Genomic DNA, 8,930 nt, shown 5'->3' with positions numbered 1-8,930 from the left:
ACTTCTGTCACTCGTAGTCTCTACATGCCTTTGAAACAAAGCAGGAGGCAAATACCTCTTTCACAATGGAGAAACTCAGCAGAGCTTCTGTTTACAGTTGTGCAAGATGGACACTGCACAGCTCTAGGGACTGACATTCACATAATGGTGAATGTAAATGGCACTCCCTAGGTGTGTGCAGTGCCCAACCTATATGATCGCCTGAGGCTCATATGAAGCAACTAGATTAACTGATCCAAAAGACTAAGTCAGAAGCAGCAAGCAGCAGTAGCATTGACATCCTGATTTCCATTTCATTGTGTGGTTTCACAGCAAAGAAGAAAAGAGCTGAAATCAAACAAAAGTAACTTTAAGAGAAAATCTGTCACTCAGGTTGAATTTTCTCTCACCCTGTCTATATTCAATTGAATAGAATGACATTTGATTGAACAGACTGGGAAAGAAAGTGACAAGATACATCCGGATTCAGGCTCTCAAATTTGGTTTATTGTTTAGTGCAGCAACCCTGAAATTAAATGGACACATACAGGAGATTCATCATAATGCTATCTGTAGAATCCTGTTAGAGGGAGAGAGCGCCATTACCAAGTCCTCCCACAGTTCAACTCCCAAGATGGACTTGAAATTCTGCAGAATAACACATTGCATTTAAGGGAGCCTGGAACTTATTTTTAAACATTTTCCACTTAAATTAGAAATCTTGTAATTGGATTTTTTAAAGCTCCTTGTGAAGTAATTATCTGTAATCCATTCTCAAGTATTCTTTCTCAGTAACCCTGTAAGACATGCAGAGATGTCTCCTACCTTCCCTTTCACAACCGCCACATGGTTCTCTTTGAAACTCGTTCCAATAAAGAGTCCTTTAAATGAGAAAATGGGCCATTTTAACTTTTGAAAACTAAATAGGAATCACAAGACAAGAAAGGAGCCTAATGTTTAGCAGGAGGTGAAATGAGGAAAGTCAAATGCGTTTCACATAATATCATTAGATGTGCTACCAGAAATAAGGAAGCCAACAAAACTATTTCAGCTTCTATTAGTGCTTAGAAATGTTGGGAGCATACATCATTAGCTGTCACGAGGAAACACTATAGAATTCAAAAATTTCTAAAATCATCTTCATAAAAGCATGGAAGAAATTCACAAAAAAAGCATTGCAGGTGAAAATCAAAGTAATTGTGACCAACGTTGGTGACATTTTTAGTAAAATATTTGAAATGACTGACAGTGAAATAGCAATAAGTTGTGTACTCCAGAACAAACAACTTTTAAATTGTAATTTCAGTGTGTTTCCTAATGCCTTCAAAGTAAAGAAAAGGAAATGTTTTCCATGAGAACTCACCAGAAAAGGCTGACAACAATGATTAGGTAATATCTTTCTGCCATTTAGCAGCATGCAAATTATGAGGAGTCATTTAATCCCTCAGATTGTTTAACTGTGACATTTTTGATGCACAGTACAAGAGATTTAACTATCAGCCAGAAAAAAAGATTAACACGTAATTTGCACTGCAAATCACCATCATGCTCCATTTGCCAGAATCTTCCCTAACAGCTGATAGTCAGCATTTCTGAGTAAGGAACAAGTTGGTCAATCAACAAGAAGCAAACTCAGTTACTGCTAACTGTGCCTATGTAGTGTACATTAAATCATGCAATGATTCATTTAATAAGCAATGTCTTGGCTGCCTGCTGCATCCCAGGCATTGTTACACAATAAGATTACTGAGAGGAAAAGACTAGGACTGCAGAAGTTAGCTAGACAGCAAACAAACAGACATCACAAAGGAAAACAGTGGGAGCATGGAGAAAAGGCAGCAAAGTCGACTTGTGGGGCTCAGGGGAGACTTGGCAGAGGCACACTGGGAAGGAAAGCTTTAATGGATTACAGATAATTTCCTCACAAGCAACTTTAAAAAGATCTATGTAAAATGTTTTCAATTAAAACTGTAAAATATCAACTATATATAACTAAGATTAAATATTTAATACAACCTAACCTTTGTAGAACCCTGAATTCAGTCCTTCTTGCGAGTTTGGTTCCAGGAAGACTGTTTCAAAACTATCTTACCAGTGGTAATCTTGTGAAAACATCTCAATATTCTTCCACTTGATTTTGTGGTGGAAATATTAATTAATGAGCAGAATTTGATAATTTAAACTTATATATATGAGAAAGAGCTTATTGGGAAAAGCTGGGGGAAAAGGGAGGGATAGTCCAGCCTCAGAGATGAAAGAAGTGTTTGTAGGAGCAGAGTGTGTTCTAAAACTACATACAAGGATTGGGTGTGACAGCGTTAGTCATACAGGCATAGAAGGTATGAAGAAGTAGGCAGGGCCAGATAATGGAGTGTCATTTACGTTTGCTAAAGAGTATAGATTTCATATCAGGACAAAGGGGAGCTATTGAAGAATTTAGAGTTAATGTACATCCAAAGCACATTAGGATTGAAAAGATTACTCAGATAAGTGGGCCAAGTTTGTACTGAAGGAGGGTAAGATTAGCATGAAGCCACTAGTGGTAAGTAATAGAAAAAATGGCCCCAATTCTTCATCCTTTCCTGTATCAATCCTATATCTATATTTCCTATATCTATCCTATTCCTATCCTATACCTTGCAATGTAGCTTTGCAGCAACTTTCATCAGAGGTAGAGTCTCTTTCTCCAGTCTCAAAATATGAGCTACCTTTGTGACTTGCTTTGGCCATAGAATGGAGCCAAAGCGAGCGTGTGCCAGTTCTGAGCCTGTCTATCTTCATTCTCTCAGAACCCTGCCTTCTTTGCCACGAGAAAAAGCCAAGCTTATACAGGACGAGACACCACCTGGAAGTAGCCCAGCTGATCCAGCTAAGATCATCCTAGATCAGCTTACAGCCCGATACCCCCAACGCATATGAGCAAGTCCAAACTCAACAGTGCCTGCCCAACCACAGCTGCCAGCAGACAGAAGTGTGAGCCCAGACAAGACCAGCAGAATCTCCCAGCTGACCACAGACAGAGCAATAATTGAGGGTTAATGTTTTATGCTGCTGTGTTTGGAGTTGTGTATTACCCAGCAGTGTGTACGTCACTCTAACAAATCTTCCCTTGATGCATTGAGGGTGGACACAATAACAGGAAACCTCACTTCCAATTAAAAATCAACAGAAAACCCTTAATATAGAATACAAACTCTTTGTTAAAGTCTCCCTTCTGGAACATATCCAGGCATTACTGAGGTTCCTAATGATTACTATGGCTACCCTCATCAAGATGATAGGCTTCTTTTTGGAGCACTGTATCTACCAACTCTTCATTTCCCCATTTTACTTTCAGCAGGTTCTCTCTCGAGTGCTGCTATGTAACCTTAGTGCTTCGTGGAATTTATCTGAAGATTCTTAAGCTAAGTTGCTAAAAATTCAGGTTATTACCCCTCCCTGGAGGGATATCATTTGAAAAGAAGGTAAAGCTTACCACTTATATTTTATTCACTGCATCTAACACAGTTCTCGGCACATAGTAGGAGCATAAAAATATTTGTTAATGCATTAATGGACCTCTCCTTACTCCTCATCTCTGATGCAACTACTCTCCACTTTCAGATCCATTTCTAGTGTCTATGCCCCTCCTTAGATTCATAAACCTCATTCTCCTTCACTTGACTTGCACTCTGAGCCTTTTGACTGCCCCATGATACATTCTTTCCGTGGCATACAAACTAACACCCTGCTATTTACCACTACAGAGGTTAAAATCCTGACTCTGCCACTTGTTATGTGACACTGGGGAAACTGCTTAACCTCTCTGCACCCCAGTTTTCTTATTACAAACTGGTAATAACAATAATACATATCTCAAATAAGATTAAATAATACACTTAAAGTGCTTAGAAAGAACTCTTGGCACAAACTAAGTACTCAAGAGATGCTAGCCCTTTTGTTTTACCTTGCTTATCTTCATCCAAAGATGATCCCAACTATTCATTTTCACCCTCCTTTGTCCAGGCTGCAGTGCACTGATGGAAAAGTCTCACGTCTCTACCAATTAAATGTCCAAATTGTGACTTCATTGTCTTTTGAGCTCTCAGTATCTAGAAAAACCTAAGTTTACTTCAACTATTTTCTGCTCTTCTTGGAGATTCTAAACTGAACTCCATCCCTTGTATGCTCAGTAGATGAATCTTATCTGCTTAAGACCTGTACGTGCCATTCCTTCAGCCAGAGGCCCCCAGCAGTATTTCCCTTGGCCTCACCTTTAAATTTCTCTCTAGCTTCACCCATCTTTATTCATTTATTCGATAGAAGAAACATTATTCCTCTCACACTAACCCTTCCACTTAATATTCCCAGCCCCACCTATTTCTTCCTCCTCTATAATGTTAATCCATCTCTTTCTTTTTTATTTTTTTTATTTATTTATCTTTTATTTTATTTTTTTTTTTTGTGAGGAAGATCAGCCCTAAGCTAACATCCATGCCAATCCTCCTCTTTTTGCTGAGGAAGACTGGCCCTGGGCTAACATCTGTGCCCATCTTCCTCCACTTTATATGGGATGCCGCCACAGCATGGCTCGACAAGCAGTGCGTCGGTGCCCGCCCGGGATCCGAATCCGGGCCACGTGTACACTTAACCGCAACACCGCGGGGCCAGCCCCAATCATTCTCCTTCTTTATCCACTGCTCCTTCTCCACTGACTCCTTGCACTCAGGCTATAAACCTTTCTGGCCTCTGCTGTCAGAACAAATATTCTCACTTAGTCTACCACTAAGGTTACCCTTTTACCTTCCTCACAGCCACTTAATTACAGGGAAAAAAAGTGATTTAAATGTAATGCCTTGACATCTTCTTCTTCTATTTGGCATATAGATATGATTATATTATTTTCTGTCAACATGATTTTTACATTATTACAGAGCAAACAGAACTGTGACATCCTTCACAATGAAAGGACCACTATGCAGTAAATATTTACTGATCACAGATACTGTGCTAAGCACTTTCCATGTATTAAATTATTGAAACTTCACGATAATCCTGTGAGATAAATAAAGTAATTTAATTTTATAAATAAAGATACTGAGACTCAGTTAACTTCTCTCTCATTCATCTGTTTACGATCTTGGAGTCATGAACTTTCTAAGTCTCAGTACCCAGGAACAAGCTGAAACTCACCCCTGTGCTAACTATCTCCATGATTGCTCTGTGAGTCTTGGGCTACCATGCTACCAACACAGCTCAGTTGAAGGTCACCAAACACCTAAACACCAATTGCCTCTTCACTGTTCACACCCCACTAGATTTTTCTATGGGATCTGGTTCTGCTTATTCCTCATCTGTTATGTCTTTCTTTCCATCTAGATATGGAGACCCCTGCCTTAGTCAATTCCTTTTTTATTTTCACTCCTAGATTCTTAGCACACCTCTTCCCCTCTCCCTTGCAGCATATGTAAAATACACTTATTTCTCCCATATTAAGACAACTGTACCTTCTTTCAATTCTGCCTCCCCTGCATAACCACTACCCTATTTTCTTTTTCATTTCCCATAGAAAGAGAAGTCTACATGTGCTATTTCCGCTTTCGGATCTCTCATTCCTTCTCCAACCCACTGAAATCTCAATTCTATAAGCACTTCACTGAAACTCCTCTTTCTAAGACCAACAGTAATCTCTAATTACAAATCCAATAAAACCTGTTCAGTCCTTATCAGACATGACCTTTCTGAATGTTTCACTGGCACTTGAAACTCAATAGGCTTAAAAAATGAACTCGTTGTCTCCACCTGCCACTCAGTTTGCTTTCCCTCCAGGTTTTCTCTTATGTTTAACTGAGTCTCCATTATCCCATTGGAGAAGGCTCAGGACCTTCTGGAGTTCTTTTCTTCATCTCCCTTTCACTCATCCAATCATTTCACCCAACTCCTTATTTCCACCTTGGCAAAACCCTTCATGAGTGGTTCTCTCTCTCTTTTTTTTTTTTAATTATTTTATTGACGTCATATTGGCTTATAACTGTGTAAACTTCAGGTATACATTATTATATTTCAGCTTCTGTATAGGCTGTATTGTATTCATCACTGATAGTCTAGTTTTTATTCGTCACCATACATATGCGCCCCTTTATCCCTTTCGCCCTCCCCCAACCCCTTTCCCCTCTAGTAACCACCAATCTGTTCTCCTTATCTAGGTGTTTATCTATCTTCCACATATGAATGAAATCATATGGTGATTGTTTTTCTCTGACTTATTTTGCTTAGCATAATACCCTCAAGGTCCATCCATGTTGTTGCAAATGGCACAATTTTGTGTTTTCTATGGCTGAGTCGTATTCCATTGTGTGTATATATATATACTGCATCTTCTTTATCCATTCATCCATCATGGGCACTTGAGTTGTTTCCATGTCTTGGCTATTGTGAATAATGCTGCAATGAACACAGGGGTGCATATATCTTTTTGAATTAGTGACTTCATGTCCTTTGGAATAAATACCCAGAAGTAGAATAGCTGGATCATATGGTATTTCTATTTTTAATTTTTTGAGAAGTCTCCATACTGTTTGCCGTAGTGGCTGCACCAGTTTGCATTCCCACCAGCAGCGTATAAGTGTTCCCTTTTCTCCACATCCTCTCCAACATTTGTTTTTTCTTCTCTTGTTAATTATAGTCTTTCTGACAAGTGTGAGGTGATATCTCATTATAGTTTTGATTTGCATTTCCCTAATAATTAGTGATGGTGAACATCTTTTCATGTGCCTGTTGGCCATCTTTATATCTTCTTGGATATATGTCTGTTCATATCTTCTGCCCATTTTTTGATCAAGTTGTTCGTTTTTTTGTTCTTGAGTTGTATGTCTTTATATATTTTGGAAATTAACCCATTGTTGGATATATTATTTGCATATATTTTCTCCCAGTTGGTGGGTTGTCTTTTTGTTTTGTTTATGGTTTACTTTGCTGTGCGGAAGCTTTTTAGTCTGATGTAGTTCCATTTGCTTATCTTTTTCTTTTCTTTCCATTGTCTGAATATATATGGTATTCAAAACGATACTGCTAAGACCGATGTCAAAGAGTGTACTGCCTATATTTTCTTCTAGGAGTTTTATGGTTTCAGGTCTTACATTTGAGTCTTTAATCCATTCTTCATGAAATTAGAACAAAGAATTATAAAATATATATGGAACAACAAAAGACCCCGAATAGCCAAGCAATCCTGAAAAAAAAGAAAAAAGTTGGAGGTATCACACTCCCTGAATTCAAAATATACTATGAAGCTACAGTAATCAAAACAGCATGGTACTTGCAGAAAAACAGACACACAGATCAATGGAACAGAATTGAGAGCCCAGAAATAAAACCATACATCTATGGATGGCTAATCGTCAACAAAGGAGCCAAGAACATACAATGAGAAGGGAAAGTCTCTTCAATAAATGGTGTTGGGAAAACTGGATAGTCATGTGCAAAAGAATGAAAGTAGACCATTATCTTACACCATACACAAAAATTAACTCAAAATGACTAGTTCTAGTCATTAGAACTAGTCAAAATAACTTCAAAATGATTAGAATCACCTGGGGAGCTTCTTAAAAAACACTCGTGCCCAGACTCTAATCTGAGACCAATTAAGAGAATCTCAGAGAATAGGGTCAGGCATGGATAATTTTTAGGATCTTAATTTAAATTGCAACTAGGATTGATATCCATTGTTTCACATTCTCCTCAGTGTAATAGTCCAAGCTCAGGCCTTCATTAGCATTCCCCTGGATTATTCTAGTTCCTCTAACTTCTCTTCAAGCCCACAATCTCTCTTCTTTAAGGCTTTCAACCACATTTGTGCTAAAATCTGTAAAACACAACTTTGGATATGCACTGCCCTGCTCACATTACTTGAATAATAAAAAGTTCAGCCACTTTGCATAATGGATTAGGACCTTCCAGAAAAATGTTTAAGACAAAGTGCATACCATTTAGTAATTTGCCATAGAATGAAGAAAGATGTGAAAAAAATGAAAACAAATATGAAACACTTGGAAGTCTTTTGTGTACCCACTTTCCATTGGTTAGCATAGTGCCATGCACACATAGGGCATTGAAAAAATATCTATTGAACTGATTGTAAAGGCCATTTTTAAGGGTAAACTTCAGCTAACCCCAAATTCAATCTAGGTAAATATACTTGTTCCTAGTAGGACTTTAATAACTGTCAGTTACGTGCCAGATAATTAACTTTAATATCTACACTACTTTTCACAGTCTCACACAGTGCAAGTCAAAGCAATGAAGAAGAAATCTGCTACCTCTACTCTTTTTCAAAGCATCCCATATACAAAACAAAAGAGAAGGAAAGGAAGGCAGGCAGACTGACAGACAAACCCTTATCTTAATAAAAATAGTAATGTTCTACTATGAGTTCTCTATGTGGGCAAGGGAATCAGGAGATGCCCAGTATATCTCTCCCCAACTTTTAAGTATCTCTAAGCAGAATGTCTGCCATCATTCTAATTCTCTCCAACTAAGTGAGGGAGTCAAAATGAGAAAGGACTGGATGATGAAAAACACTGTTCGATATCTTTGTATATATTGTTCTTCAGATTGATGTATCATCTATGAATTGAGAAAATGATCAAAATTTTCAAAGGATCAAGTCCCATTTAATCACTGATGCTATTAGCTCTTGTGTATTATCAAAAGTCACAACCCAGTTGTATAGCATTGTATTGTAGCACGGGACTTGCTAAGGGAAATAAAGAACAGGTCAAATTCCTTTTTTATTTCAACCATAGATGCAGATTCTCAGTAGTCTGTTAAAACTGGAAGTTTCCATTGTGTTAAGGCAACAGGAGTGTATAAAAGTAAAGCTATAGGGTGTTATTCCAGAACTAGAGAACTTCAAAAAAGTTATCACAAATTAATCACTCATTGACTCATACTCTAATCCATGTTACAACATA

This window comes from Ceratotherium simum, chromosome 17 (assembly GCF_057802395.1).
Source record: "Ceratotherium simum simum isolate JZ-2026a chromosome 17, ASM5780239v1, whole genome shotgun sequence".
NCBI classification, from domain to species: Eukaryota; Metazoa; Chordata; class Mammalia; order Perissodactyla; family Rhinocerotidae; genus Ceratotherium; species Ceratotherium simum.
The sequence above is the reverse complement of the archived record's forward strand: the minus strand, read 5'-3'. Positions refer to the sequence as shown.